Source organism: Balaenoptera acutorostrata, chromosome 5 (genome assembly GCF_949987535.1).
Source record: "Balaenoptera acutorostrata chromosome 5, mBalAcu1.1, whole genome shotgun sequence".
Taxonomy (NCBI): Eukaryota; Metazoa; Chordata; class Mammalia; order Artiodactyla; family Balaenopteridae; genus Balaenoptera; species Balaenoptera acutorostrata.
The window spans coordinates 34,731,927-34,747,756 of record NC_080068.1 but is presented as its reverse complement, the minus strand read 5'-3'; the positions used below and the strand labels follow the sequence as shown (position 1 = coordinate 34,747,756).

The following is a 15,830-nucleotide window of genomic DNA, read 5'->3' as shown; positions in this document are numbered from 1 at the left end:
AGTGGTAAGGATTAAACGAGATAATTCACATAAATCTTATAGTCAGCACCTGGCACATATCAGGTGCTTAAGACATAGCAGTTGCTATTCAGAAAGTTTGTCCATGCTTCCCATTTTTTTCCCTTTTAGGAATTTTCCATGTTCCTCACTTGAATTTGACTGCATTCACCTTAATTATTTCCTGAAAGCACAGCTTTATGTTGGGTGGGCTATGTCTTATTTAAAAAATTTTTTTAAGTTAGTTTCAAAATACCATTATCTCATTTGACCCTCCTTTTTAATCCTCAGTGCCTAGCACAGGTTGGAACATGAAAGGAGCCCCAATAAATCTTAGCAAATGAATGAATGTAGCAGGTAGGTATAATGGGCTGAATTGTGTTCCCTCGCCCAGATTCATATATTGACATCCCAATCTCCAGTACTTTCAGAATGTAACTGTATTTGGAGATAAGGTCTTTAAAGAGGTGATTAAGTTCAAAAGAGGCCATTAGGGTATGGCCCTAATCCAATATGACTATTGTCCTTACAAGAAGAGTAAGAGGGGACTTCCCTGGTGGCACAATGGTTAAGAATCCGCTTGCCAATGCAGGGGACACGGGTTCAATCCCTGGTCCAGGAAGATCCCACATGTCACAGAGCAACAAAGCCTGTGCGCCACAACTACTGAGCCTGCGTTCTAGAGCCCATGAGCCACAACTACTGAGCCTGCATGATGCAACTACTGAAGCCCGTGCACCCAGAGCCTGTGTCTGCAACAAGAGAAGCCACTGCAATGAGAAGCAGGCGCACCACAACAAAGAGTATCCCCCACTTGCCACAACTAGAGAAAGCCCGCGCACAGCAACGAAGACCCAATGCAGCCCAATAAATAAATAAATAAATACATAAATCTTAAAAAAAGAAGGGTAAGAGACCCTACAGATGCACTCCCACAGGGGAAGGCCATGTGAGGAAACAGGGAGAAGGCCAAAGAGAGAGAGGCCCCAAGAGAAACCAACCCTGCCGACACCTTGATCTCGGACTTCCAGCCTCCAAAACTGTGAGGAATACATTTCTGTTGTTTAAGCCACTTGGTCTGTGGTATTTTGTTATGGCAGCCCTAGCAAATCAATAGAGTGGGGCAATATTACTATCCCCAAGTTACAAATGTATAAACTGAGTTTCAGGGGTTAAGACTTGTACAGACTTATGTAAGCAGTAAAAGGGTAGAATTGCTCATTGAATTGAATCTAGGTGTCAGATTCTGACATTAAAGATGCTTTAAACTATACAAACAATTTTTAAATCAAATTCTTATTTTTATCAAAGTTAATATATGGGTTTCTGAAAATAACAAGATTTACCTGCCTTTCCCTCATCTAACGTGGCTTCCTCAGAGGCAACCCCTTTGAGCACTTTAGGTTTTTGTACATTTGGTATACGTGTCTAAATAACATGCTGATACAAAACATGCAATGATTTTTCAAACCAAGATATCAGCTATGAGGTCTGTTATTAAAGATGAGTCTTAATTATCTCCACACACACACAGAGACACACACATAATCACTATCCTTTGCCTTTCATCTCAAAGTTTTATCATGACCTTTGATAATTTTTCTTCTTCTGTATTGTCCTAGTTTTCTCCAGGTTAATTTTCTTTTTTGCTTTCATATTAGACTTTCCTCAAATGTCTGGTGATCCTTGGCTATCCATTCACATTTAAGAAAAAGCTTTTTTCCACTTTACCCTGCTCCCATCCTTCAAAGGTGACTAGTGACTTCCATTTTTGACATTTTCTAGGGTTTCACATCAGAGGTTGGCTGGTTATTGCTGGACACTCTGCAGGAACTTAGGTTTTAACTTCATTTTCTCTAAGTTAGTTGTTCATTGTCTATCTTTCTATCTTCTCGAATTTCCTGACACCTCCTCTCTGCTGTCATTTCATCTCCTGTGCTCTTTGTACTTTTTATGCCTTTTTATTCCTTAACTGTTATTTTAGGGGTTTTTGAGAGTAGAGACAAACACAGGCTTTTAAACAGAAGCCTACATTTCTAATTTTGACTTCTCTTGGGTTTTTACTATTAGTCAATAAGTAATGGTTAGTATCAGCTCAATGCAAACGAATAAAAATATCCCTATTTTTTCAGTTGCCTTTGTCAAAGCCTCTTTTACTTTGAAAACCTTGTGTTATGAGTTATGAGTGTCACGAATAAGAATAATAAGAAATTTTACTTAAGTATCACTTATACCTGAAGACGTCTGTGCTCAGAGCAAGGTGAGGAGGGTGTACACACAGGACAAAGGGCTGGTGTGGAGTCCCACGGAGGCTGGCCCAGTTTGTGGTGACAAAGCCCGTGCAGGGAGAGAGGTGAGGATCCATGCAGGGGCGGAGTCGGGGTGGGACAGGTCCCGGCCAAACAAAGAGGTCACCCACACTGTGGGGCGGCCTGTGGTGAGGTGGGCGAGAGGGTGTCCACCTGCGGGGATGTCCCAGCATGGGATCTGAGCACATTCGGGGCATCCTCACAGGGGAGGGAGCAGGGACAGTGATGGGAGTTTGGTCATATATCAAGAGATTGATCAAATAAGTAAAAATACTAATGGTAATGAGAGCCAGGATTCTCGCCCTCAGAGAATGAAGTCATAAACACGGAAAGGGAGAAAACCAGAATACACCTTTAGAATTGGAATTAGAAGTTATCAGTGTGAAATCACGGACTGCAACGTATCTGTATCTTTATGGCATCCATGTTGATATATAAATATAGATGTAAATGTCTGCGTGTGTGTGTATACATGTTCCCTAGCTCTGACCATCAAGAGAGCCTAAAAGCTGCGAACTCAAATTGCAACAAGCAGCCCTATCCAGATTGTGGATTCTAAATACCATTTGCTACGTAAGGGAACCAGGGCTCCTTGGTAGGGTGCCAGATTTAGTATATAAAAATACAGCAAATATTTAGCAAACAAGAAATTATTGCATGGGACATGCCTACACTAAATATTTATTCATTATTTATCTGACTTTCACATTTAACTGATTAACCTCTATTTTATCTGGTAACCCTATTCCTTGGAGAAATGGCCACTTGCAATACTGGGGCAGGGAAAGGACAACATGAGCCAGGACCATTTTGTTGTGTCAGAAAAAAAAGAAAATACTCACAGAAGGATGGGGCAAAATGACAAAGAAGCCAATTTGAAGGGGTTCCCAAATATGGGACAATGTAAGCATCAAAATAAATAATAATAGTAACAAATTATAACCCAATGAACAAAATAGGAAACCAGGGGCTGATACTGATGTGAATAAAAGTAAAGGCGTGATAAGGAATAGGATATTTATTTAGATCTAAAGTATCTCTTTGCAAAATTAATACTTGATAATTCCAAATGGAAAAAATAGTAACTTCATTTTGGAGTTACCTCCTTGTGGAGAAGCCTGGTAGACACCATTTTAATCAAGCGATTAAAGTGAACATCACCAGTAATAGGACAAATCAAAACTGAGTGTCACCTGAACACAGCATCACTTTGGTGATATTCCTGCCAAACACAAACACACCCAAATTGAGGGATATTCCACAAAATAACTAACTGAGTCTTCAAAAGTATCAAGGTCATGAAAGTCAAACAAAGAGTGAGGAAACATTTTTAACTAAAGGACACTAAAGAGATGTGACAATTAAATGCAATACACATTCTGAAGTGTATCTTTTTTTTTTGCTATAAAAGATATTACTGGGTGTTTCATGTTTGGTAATTGCAATCATTGTTGCTTTTGTTGTGGTCATCCATGTACAATGCTTGGTGTCAGTCTATCTATCTCTTGTAAAAATAAAATACAGTGTGTGTGTGTGGAAAAAAAAAAAAAAAAAAAAAGATATTACTGGGATGATTGATGAAATTTAATGAAGGTCTTAGGATTGTTTAATATAAATGATCCGTGTTTATTTTGATGGTTATATTGTGATTATGTGGGAGAATAACTGATTGCACTCCCTTAAGTATTTGGGGATGCTGGGGCATCAGGTTGGCAACTTGCTCCCAAATGGGAGTTCAAGATAAAAAAGTTCTTCCTACTGTACTTGTAATTTTTTGTAAGTTTCAGATTGTTTTAAACTAAATAAAAGTAATGCTTATGTTTGGTTTTAAAAGGGAAATGAATATTTAATCATTCTTACACATGGGTCTAAAACAAGAGCTTAAAATGCCACTAATAAGCAGTGTTTTGCCATGATGATGTAAGAGATTAAGAACGAACCATATGGAAGTCACAAATTCATTTATTAAAAATGCTCCTGAAACTATATTGCTGGAAATTTTAAACTACAAGAAGCCAAAAAGAAAATTCTACATATTACTGATGTTTGTATGCCAAGCATTGGGGAAATTGCCATTTAAAACAAAAACCATGGTAGCTGTTTCTGGGGTTTAGACCTTGGCATTTCATCTCTGGGGTAGATGGTCTTTTTACGAAAAACATCTTTAAGGGAGCTAAGGACTGAATATTCGTATGTTGAAATCCTATTCTGCCCTGCCACCCTCCTCTCCTTCCCCCCTTGTGATGGTACCAAGAGGTGAGGCCTTTGGGAGGTGATTGGGATTAGATGAGGTCATGAAGCAGGAGCCTCCTGAATGGGATCAGTGCCCTTTTAAGAGTTAGGAGAGAGGTTGCTGCCCGCTGCTCTCCATCATGTGAGGATGCAAGAAGTCAGCAGTCTGCAACCTGGAAGAAGGCCCTCTCCTCACCATGCTGGCAGCCTCATCTCAGACTTAGAGCCTCCAGAACTGCGGGGAATAAATTTCTGTTACTTATAAGCCACCTAGTCTATGGTAATTTTTTATAGCAGTCAGAACAGACTAAGACAATGTGTCAGACACTGCTAATTTCCTACTCCTTGTCTATTCTTCCCGCTTTCCTTAGTTATAGAAATCCAACCTCTTGTTGGGCAACAATGCCCAGCTAAAATACTACTCAGCCTTCTTTAGATCTAGGTGTGCCCCAAGGCACCACTCTATCAATTAGACCTAAACGGAAGTGTGCTGGAAATGTTGGGAGAAGAATCGGCTTTCCCTCATACAGGCACCACCTGTTCTCCTTCCTTCCAGTCTGCAATTTGGATGTAGCTCCTGAGGAACAGCAGCCTATTTGTGACTCATTAAACAACAGGCTTGATGATAAAAGTCAACATGACATGGATGGCAATGAGGACGGCAAGGAAAGAAAAACAGCCTGGGTACTTGATGGCATTACTGAGCTGCTGTGCCAATCTTGAACTCCCTACCAGTGGATTTTTTATTAAGAGAAACAGCAAACTCTCTACATGTTTATGCCACTTGGGTTTTCTGTTATTTGCATCTGCATAAATTATTAACGAGTTTGATGGGCTTTTTAAATCAAAGGTGGAGACCCAAGACAGTTGAATTGCTTGTAATAAAGTACAAGGAATCTTGTATTTAAAGAGACTGTTCTGGAGAGATGTGAAGGGGATGTGGGGTTAGAGTAGCAAATCCAGGGTGACTGGAAGAGACCTAAGGAAAGACATAATCAGTGAGAAATTCCCTAAGGTTGCAACTGACCAACAGTTTTAGGAAAAGTTATATCTGACATCAATTTTGAAATTGTTTCCTGTGTTGTAAGTTGGTTCTTATACTATAATAACCATTTGTTACCCCTCAACCTAAAAGTCTGCTACATAGAACAGTCTTATGCTGATGAAATGAAATACTCGTGTCCAGTGAGGGGCAAGGCACTGAAATAATTTGAGGACACCAGCCACAGTGCAGAGAGCTGGCTCTGAACTTTTCATAACATATAAGATGGTAGGTCATAACATTTTGTTTGGTTATTGAAAGAAATGTCAATCCTGCAACGACAGACTGGAGAACCTAAGGATATCTTCTCATCCTCGAAGTGGAAGCCTATTGGTCGACAAGGAAGCCTTCAACAAATATCTGGAGAGTGCTGATGTTATACCATGTGATTCTTTCACAGAAGAGTCAGTCCGTAGGATTGTTGTTTTCTTTTCCATAAATGTCCTTTTATAGCTTGAATTGGAACTCAGAACTCATATTTCTATAAAAATATAACAAAAGGGGGTTGCATTTTCTCATCAGGTCACAAAAGCTTACTTATATCACTTAACCTCACTAGATTAGAATACTAACATTCTTTATGTTTTAAATGCAGACTTGTTATTAAACTCAGCAACTTAACATAACTTTATATGTTTTGCTCTGTTCACTGTTTGATTTAAGTCAGATAGCACTTCTCCAAGCAGCAACTAAGGAATCTGGACTCCTTCTAGCATGTGATCCAATATCTGCACATCCTTTGCTTCTAAGCCTGTAGACAGAGGAGCTGATTATCTCATGGGAAACTTTAGGGATCAAGCCTGGGCATGACACACATTACTCTTGCCCACATTCTGCTGGACAGACTAATCACTGGGCTCTAGCCTAACTGCAAGGGAGGCAGGGAAACACAGTCCTCCTTTGTGGCCAGGGAAGAGGAAAAAGGAACGTGGGCATCTTGCACCTACTTTGCAAGGTTTTGTGAAGATTAAATGAAATAACTGCACATTCTAGGTTCTTGTCAAGTATGTCTTTTCCTTTGTTTGTAATCAGCTAAGTACATACTGTGGTGGCAGGCTGCAGTGGTGGTGGGTTCTGGTGCAAAGGACTCCTAGTGAAAGGGTTTTGGTAACGAAAATCAGATGCAGATTCTGGTCGAGTTAGTTAAGCAGAGGTTGTGGTAGCCTGAAAGACAGGTAGAGAATGAGAACATAGGAACTGTGAGGTAGATGCCCTTGAAAGGGCTCCTAGAAATTTAGGACAAATTCAAGGAGAGGAGAAAGAGGGAATAAGGGTTTTGGCTGGAAGATGAGAGCCTTCCAGGGAAGACATGGTGGGGCAAAGGCAGAAGGAAGCAGCGTGTGAGAAATGGACAGGTTGCTTTCGGAAAATAGAGGACTGCTCAGCACCTCCCCCAACCACTGAAGCTGCACGGAGTCAAAGGTGAGTGAAAAAGCCACTGAAGGAAAGGAGATCACCCTTTACTGAAAATATATAATGTTCTTAGTAGACTTAAAAATATAACATTTAAAAAAGGAAATGATATAATGTAAAGCAATTACTTCCAAACAGTATTGGAGAGCCCAGTTTTTAGTTTCCCTAAAAATATTTACATTTAAATATGATTGAAGAATGCAATGTGTGAACCTTGATTGGATCAGGTTGGGGGGCAGGACACAAGCTATCAAAAATAATGTTGGTATTTTATGCTTGAAATTTGCTGAGAGTAGATCTTAAATGTCCTCCACCCCCCAACCCCTAACAAACACACAAAGGTAACTATGTGAGGTAATGGATTTGTTAACTAACCTTATTGTGGTAATCCATTTCACAATATGTGGGCATATCAAATCATCACGTTGTACCCCTTAAACTTATACAATGTTATTGGTCAATTATATCCCATTAAAGCTGGAAAAAAATATTGTTGGGACAATCAGGAAAATTTAAATGTGAACTAAATTTAGATATAGATTTTTGTTCCTTTTCTTAGATCTGACTAAAGGTTGGGGTTAGGTATATCCTTTTCCTTAAGTGATACTTGCTGAAGCATCACCTAAGAAAAAGGATGAAGCATCATGATGCCGGCAATTTAGTTTCAAGCGTTTCAGAAAACGTACATAAAGCAAATACAGCAAAATGTTAACAATGACTAAATCTAGGTGGAAGGTGTATGAACAGAAATTATACTGTTCTTTCAATGTTTCTGTATTTTTAAAAATTGTCATAATGAAAATCTGAAAAATGACAATACGACTGAAGGTTTCTAGCCTGTGATCATTTATTTGCTTATCAAGAGAACAAAGCAGTCACTCAATTATTCATAAAATATATCATCAGATGATAATATAGCTCAAATAGTTTTAGATGGAACTGGCTGGGGTCAAGTATCAAGCCTGGGACATAGTGGCACCAGACCGTGAACTCCATGAAGCCAGGACACCATTGTTTTCACCATTATACGTCCAGCACTTAGTCAAGTGCTAGGAAATAGTAGGTGATAAGTAAATTTCTGTTCATTGAATGGTGAAGTAAATGTGAAAGTTCTATGCTTAGGATAGATATTCCAACCCTTTTGTGTTTTCTACGTACCACTGCTTTTTGGAAGACAAAAATATACAAATAATATTTATGCATCTGGTACCTTTGGCAACTCCCTACCGTTAATTCAATAACTCAGTTTTGAATTTCAAGCCAAAACATTTAGAAACCTGTGCTTTTCAGAGCTAAGTTACGTGTAAGCCTACCTTAATATTTTTATGAAGTTATTTTCTTTAAGGCTGTTTTCACTCGATATTTTATTTTAAAAATAACAGTTAGATTTTACTGGATAAAAATAGTGACTATTAATGACAAAATCAAATGAAGGATTCTTCTGAAACTTTAAAGGTAAATTATCAAACATAAAATTATTTCAAAATTATTTTATTAATTTATTTTCCATTAAAACTAGTAGTCATCTATCATTCATTTTTATTATCAATCTTTATGCAAACCTAGATGATGATAAAGGCCACACAGGGACAATCTTATCAAACAGTTGATAAGTTTTCTAGATTGATTTGTTCTTGTATTTAAAAATGTCTTTAAGTTCTGATATCTTTCAACATTTTTAACAGCATTATGATATTATTAGGGAGCTGATCACCAAATCCGAGGGCGTTTGCTGCATCATTTTGACACTACCAACCACTGCTTTCTTTCAGTTCTTTTTTCAGATGTTGAGGAAGTATGGTAATTCTCTGGAGAGGCGATGGGGCCTAGTGACAGACTGGCTATAAGGGATGAAGGCAAGAGTGGAGAAAACTTCTTTTTAAAAAGCAGGTTTCCATGTAACCCCTTTTTAGCACTATTATTTAATCTCTAAAAATCTTATTCTTTTATTTTTATTTAGACCAATCTTAATCTGATCCTAAAGCTGTTAGGCTTAAAATAAAGTAACCTTATCCAACGGTAGAATAAGAGGTTTGCCATGTGGAAGTGAAAAATACTCTATAGACCAGGAGAATTAATTTACCTCACTGCTCCAGGAGCCTGAGGGCCAGTGTGATATAACAGCGAGCATACTCTATTTTGAAGACTTGGGGCCAAGTCCAGGCTTCCTTTTTACTTGCTCTTCTGACCCTGGGTAAGTCATTTAATTTCTCTGGGTCTTCTTCCAGTCTTATAATATCACTGACTCTAAACAAAGAACTGACAGAAAAGAAAATGATAAAACAGTCAAATAGAACATTCTGGGAAAATTTGCCAGGGAGTGACATGGATGGTATGTATTTTATATTAATGAGTAAAATGAAAAAACAAACAAAGTATGTATTTTAGCAGGAACTTTAGGAGGAAAGAAAAAGCCATTGTGACTTTTATAAAATGAATGAACATTGGAAACGAAAAATATTTGTGCTGGTGAAACGATTTGTTACACAGTTGCCTATAAAATACAAAGCAACAAAGAACAGAGTTTAGTTACATAGATTCAAGAGAATAAACATCTGGCTTTACATACTTGAGGGAAACTAAGTCACAACAAAACCGGAAACCACCATGATGGATTCCAGCAACAATTTAGTAGCTGAAAGCATGGCATTATTTTGGAATGTAAAAAATACAGCCTTATAGTCCTACTTTTAAGAAGTTTATCATCAAATTCATAAGAGATAATTAGGCAAACTATAATCATCCTTATTTTGGAAAAAACTTGTCCCAAATGTAACTCATTTGGTAGTATTACCTTACCTGAACTATATTATTCAAGAGTGGACTATAAAAGGATATTGGAAAATCGGGTATCTCAGTGATTAGGCATGAAAACGATAACACATTTCACAAAAGAAGAAATACAAATGGCTAGTTGATATATGAAAAGGTCCTCAATAGCATCAGCAATCAGGGAAATGCAAGTTAAAACCACAATGATAAGTATACACCCCCACCAAGCTGGCAAAGCTGAAAAGGACTGACTATACCGAATGTGGTTGAGGGTGTGGAGCCATGAGGCTCATACACAGTGGGCGTGAGTGTAACACTTTAGAAAACAGTGCGGCATGATTCGTTCAAATTTATAATACACATAACCCCTCCCAGGTATACACCATACAGAAACTCACATAGATGTGATGGAATACATACATGAGGAATATTTACAGCAGCATTTATATGAGTTCCAAACTGGAAACAACCTAGATATCCATCAACAATAGAATGCCTAATAAATGACGGCATATTGCTACAATAGAACTCTGTAATATGCAACAATTAAAATGAACGAGTTACAGTTATAGAACAACATATGGATTAAAAACAATGTTGAGCGAAAAGCCGTAAGCACAACAGGTTACATATTATTTTGTTCCAAGAAAGGGCAAAACCAAACAATATATTGTTTAGGGATGCATGCATGCTTGTGATAAAACAATAGAGAAAAGCAAGGAAATGGTTATCACAAAAGTTAGAATAATGGTTACCTCTAAAAGGGAGGGAAAGAGTTGTGTTCAGGAAGGTCAGCGGGGGACTTCTGGGGTGCTGGCAGTGTTCCAGTTCTTGACCTGGTTGGTTACATGGAGGTTTCTTTTACAATTACTCACTACACTGAATAACTGATGTAAGCATTTTAATGCATATGTCACAATAAAACCGCTAAAAGTAACTGAATATTGTAGATGGAATTTCTAGAAAGAAATTTTGCTAGAAAATTTAGCTTATGAAATCTTTGACAGCAAGAGCTACCGATGTGGGATAATAAAACTGATAAAATAGTTTCTCAGACGAGCTCACTTTCAAGTGTACCAGAAAAGAACCTTATACAAATATCCCATTGTTATATTTTAACATAGTATGCAGATCTTTATCATACAAACTGATGTACCAGGCAAAGAACGCTGTTACCTAAAACTTCGGATTTTTTTTGGAATGGCGAATGAACCAGCTGTTTTCTCCTCTGGAATAATAAGAAGTAAAAGAACTAAAGAGATGCAGACCAAGTTGGAAATGTATGAACTTCCTTCTCTGCCGTCACCACTTCCAGCTGTTTCCTCCAGTTATCATACTGGGTGAAGTGGGTGGATCTTGCCTAGTAAGCTAGTGCAGCTGTAACTTCATCAGTAGGTGGCTGAGTGCCATTCTGCCTCTCAGCACCAAAGTTCTCTGGTGGAGCCACTGACAACGAAAACAGATCAGGCTGCTGAAAAGCTCCACGTGGTTACACACTTTTCTGGAGGCGTCCTCTGCTGGGTTGCAGAGCTCTGATGTTTGCATTCTTTTTATCCAAAGCTCTCAGAACCTAAAATCTGAGGTGCTTGGCTTTACAAAATCCCCTCAATCTGTGTTATTTCACTCCTGCCATTTTCATCAAAAAATTAGGAAGAGGAGCAAAATCCAAAGAGATTTATTTTGTAGCCATGTGAGGCCATCACTTTCTGGTTTGATTTCCTGTGAGTCTTATTTGGAAGGACCTGGCAAGGACTGGTCATGAGAAGAGAGTCGAATCCAGGGTAGCTGAAAAGTAGGAGAGTTAACCTGGCTCTTAGAACTTTGGATGAAGGGCAGCTGGGCAGACGCTACTTTGTGAGTCTCTTCTTGCTTTGGCAATATCCATCTCCCTCCTCCCATCACTTTTACTGCAGCATTTTAATAAAAATGAGCCCTTGGATTTTACCAGTTACAAGTTTCCTTGGCCTATTTGCATATGGTGGTGGCAGTAGCGGCAGGAACTCTGAGCTCCCCAGATCTGCCTATAAACACTTGCTCCTCACCCCCTGAGGTGGAAAGACCTGTAACAGCCACTACTGCTGCTTCCAGACGAGGTAAGGAACGCCAGAGTCCGGAGACCCAACTGTGGAATCTGCTTCCTTTCATCACTGCTGCTTTTATCTCGTTCTCACACTATTCACCAGGACAGGTTCAAGACAGATTTCTGAGGATTCTGAAATCCTTTTATCTTAAAATTTCTTGTCCTAGAGAACTACCCTTTCAACCTCATGAGTTTTTTACTTTGATTTACTTTCCAGGATAACACCCGTAGGAAGACCTGCCTAAATGGTAATGATATTTATTTTAGAAAGGAAATAGCCTTTGAGTCAGACCTGAAACACAGGCCAAAATTTCTTGATGACGGTAAGGGACACTGATTAACAACCAATACCAGCTCTCCAAAGCTCCAAACCACAAGCAAGAATGATTCCTGAAAGGGAGGCACTGCTAAATTCTCCTCCTGAAAGAGTCAAAAATCCTTCCACAATCTCCGGGAGGATGGCTCCCTTCCCTCGTCCCAGCAATTCGCCTCTTTTTTCACTAAATACTCAGGTTGTGACTCCTCACTCAAGCCGCACCCCTATTTCCTTGCGGGGAGGGGGACAGGGGGGAGAGGGATGTGTTACAACTCTCATCTTTACAATGCTACGCAGCTTACAAAGCGCTTGCACTTCCGTAAAACTCCTCTGAGCTCCGCGAGGGAGGGAGGCATTCATTCATTCATTCATCAAACATTTGCTCGGCCCGACCACGCGTTACCGGGCGCTGGGTCTCGCCCCACACGGCGGCAAGGGTGGGGCGCTCGCTCCCTCGAGCAGGTGCAGCGGATCAAGCTGTAAGATAACTTCTCGCTCAGCCGGGCTTTTCGAAGGCCCGTTGGGGCCAAATGCCTCACCTTCGGGTGATGCGCGCCCGACCATGGCCGCGCGGCCTGGGCCTCCTCCTTGCTCCCCAAGGAGCAGTCACCACCTGCTCTGAGGGAAACCGCTACGGAGCAGGCTCTCTCCACTGCCCTCGGGTCAGGGGTAAGCTTAGGCGGCAGCTTAGGCTCCACGCGGCTCCTCCCCTTCCTCTCCTCAGTTCTGACGCGGCCGTAGAGGCGGCGGCAGCGGCGGCGAGTCCCGCGGCCCGAGGCGCACCCACCCGCTCGCCGAGCCCGACTTCCTCTTCCCTTGGAGCGTCATCGCGCGCGCCAGAGGAGCCCAGGGCGGGGTGGTTGGAAAGGGGAAAAAAGGCCCGCGGAGGAAGCCTCCGAGCGGAGAGAAAAGGGAGGGGGGAAGAGAGCGGTTGCTAGGTGACTTGCGTCATCGGTCCGCGCCGTTTTCCTCCCGCCCCTCTCTCTGGAGTGAGGCGAGAGCCCCGCACTGAGCGAGGGAGACAGCGAGCTGAGCTCGGGGCGCTACCGCCGCCGCCGCGGAGAGCGTGAGAGCGAGGGATCATCCGAGAGACCCAGCGCCCGTGCACTGGCCGCCGCCGAGACCTCCGCCCTAACCTGGGCCAGCGGGAGCCGCGGCCACCCCTCTTCTCCCCCCCTCGCCTTCCCGGCCGGCAGCGGCGGCTGCACACGCCGGAGCCCGAGCCCGAGCCGGAGCCGGCGGCTGGGGGGCAGGGAGGCGGCTACCTCGGGTCGACTAGTCGGCTGCTCCGCAGTGAGAGGACGCTGAGGAGGGGCCGGAGCTTCTGTCCGTTCCGGGGCGCGGGGCGAGGGACCCCCAAGGTGGAGGGAGGGGGTCCCAGCCGCAGCGACACATGCTGGAGCCGGGAGCGGGGGCGGCGCCGAGCGGAGCCGGCCGGGTCCCCCACCTCGCCGCCGCCTCGACCACCCGCCCGGGGCCGTAGCATCTTGCCCCGGAGTGTATGAGCCGGGACCCCAAGCCCGGCAACCATCCCCCGACCGGGGGGGCGGGGACCCCGATGTGAAGCGGAGGCCGGGGCGGCGGGGACAGCAGGACCGGCGCCGCCGTCCTTTCCTTCCCTGCCCCCTCCCCTCCGCCCCCTCGGGGGTCTTCTTTCTCGGCCAGTCGCCGGCCCCCCGGCTCCTCGGCAGGACTCCGGGAGGAGTTCTTAGAGCCCCCTCCCCCGCCCCAGCCCCGAGGGCGGCGGGGCCGGGGGGGACCCGGGGGGCCGGCCGCAGCCTCCGCCCAGAAGAAACTTTTCAAAAACAAAATCCGGAGCCTCCCAAACGTGACTGTCTGGGGAGAAGTGGCCCGGGACGGGCAGAAGACCCAGCCTGAAGAGACCCAGGAAGAGGAAAAGAGGAGGTAAGCGGGGCCGCCGCCTCGTCTGCTCCGGCGGCGCGGAAGAGACCCGGGTGGCCGCCGGCTTAGCGATCCCAGCCCCGCTTCTTCCTCAGTAACGCGCCGGAGCCTGCCGCAGCTGCCGCCTGAGTCCCGAGGAGGAAGGGAAGCACCCCACTTTCTCAGCGCCCGGCTCTTCTCTAAAGTGTGAGTGGCCCCGGGAAAGGGAATGGAGGGATAGAAAGGGGGAGGATGCTGGGGCGTCCTCCGGAGTTTTGCCGGTGTTTTCCAGGAGTGTTGGGACTGTGTAGACGAGAGGGGTACCTTAGTCCTCACTGCGGGGAGAGGCATCCGGGCTGGTCCTGTGTTTTGTACCGTTTTAGCGCTCTGTACGTGTGATATGCAAGCCCACAGGTTTCTCTTCGAGTTCTGTCTTTCTCCAGGGTGGATACTTGGTATCTTTCTGGCCAGTAATTGGCAAAAGGAAATTGAGGAAGCCAGAGCCTATGTGCGCACAAGGGACATTTCTGTAATACACCTTTTCCTGGTGCACCCGGTGGGAAACAGCGCAGTAGTTTTTGTCTCTGGGCAACTCTTATTTGGTTCCCAAGTGGGGACCCCTGACTCTTTGAACCCCTGAAAGTAAAATTGCTTTCTTTTTTGCCAGTCTTCCTTGAGAGATTTCATTTCAGTACCTAGTGGTACAGGAATTTTTTTTACCTTCTCATTTCCTGGGTGCAGTTCCTGCGTATCAGGAAGACACTGCAACAGATTTCAGTTACTCAGGAAATTCTGAGTTCTTATGATCACAACTGATTTGGGGGAGAGCATTTAGTACTTTAACCAGTTTATAAAAGGTATTAAATTTTTTCCTTACACAAATGCTTTTTTTTCTTGAGTAGCGTATGTCCTAATTGCTAGCAGTTTTTTATTTGTTGGAATGACTTGAAGCTTTGCTTATTTGAGTTATCTCATGCTTCTCTATCAAATGAGGAGAAACTTCTGATGTTTAATTCTTTGAAGAATGATGTTTTTCCTCTTCCTTTATTTTAAAGGTGAAGTCTATAAAGTCTTCGATTTGTAATTTAGGTATCCCCTCAGAGTCCCAAATTAAGATGCAGGAAAGTAATTGACATTTCATATGTTTATACAGACCTTAGGGTTAAGCATAGGGTGGAATTTTATATAACAGAACATAGGCAGTACTAAGAATTATGGCCCCTCCAGACAACTGTGTGAGCTCACACTCTCTGAAGCCACTGCTGAGAGGAACTTTGTGGGAATGAATGTAAGCCTGGGATTATCCATGCTAACTTTTCCATTCAGGATCTTGATTAAACTTCTTTAAAACTTTCTCAAACTTTTCATCCTGTACTTTTTCTCTTTTGAAGAGATGAATTCTACACGTTTATTAGCCCCTGAATTATGTAACAGTTCATTTATATATCCCAAACCTGTCTCTTTATAAAGTTTCAAGACACATCCCAAGTTCGTGTTTTGAGAATTGCTAGAACAAGCTGGAGTTCATCTTTTCCTGGTTTGTAGATTTTGATTGCCCCTCTTTACTATCATCTTTCCTGACTTTTTGTCTGTCTTAGAATAATTTCTTCCATCCTTTTGATCACTTTGCCCTCCTCTGGAACTTCACCAGCTGTTTTGTTTTTCTTTATATGCCTTTTCCTTGTTATGCTTTTGTTAGGAACCTTAGATTCTACTTTAAATAAGTACTGGCATCAAAATATTGAGTAGTGGATGTAATGTTAGACATGGAATCAAAAACAAATGTCT

The 15,830-nt window shown here is 42.6% G+C and overlaps 1 protein-coding gene and 1 long non-coding RNA gene across 4 annotated transcripts in view; one reads left to right on the top strand and one right to left on the bottom strand.

The window, feature by feature from the left end:
• Positions 1-4,250: 4,250 nt before the first annotated feature.
• Positions 4,251-9,244, bottom strand: LOC103017216 (uncharacterized). Its single transcript, XR_451674.2, has 2 exons — positions 9,077-9,244; positions 4,251-6,061 (listed from the first exon to the last, which is right to left on the bottom strand). It is a non-coding gene; the product is annotated as an uncharacterized LOC103017216 (long non-coding RNA).
• Positions 9,245-13,136: 3,892 nt separating this feature from the next.
• Positions 13,137-15,830, top strand: part of FBXW7 (F-box and WD repeat domain containing 7) — a 205,389-nt gene continuing 202,695 nt past the window's right edge. For all 3 annotated transcript variants that reach the window (XM_007189414.3, XM_057546651.1, XM_057546652.1), the window contains exon 1: positions 13,137-14,249. The gene's annotated coding sequence lies outside the window, so the exon portion shown is untranslated. The remainder of the gene's footprint in view (positions 14,250-15,830) is intronic.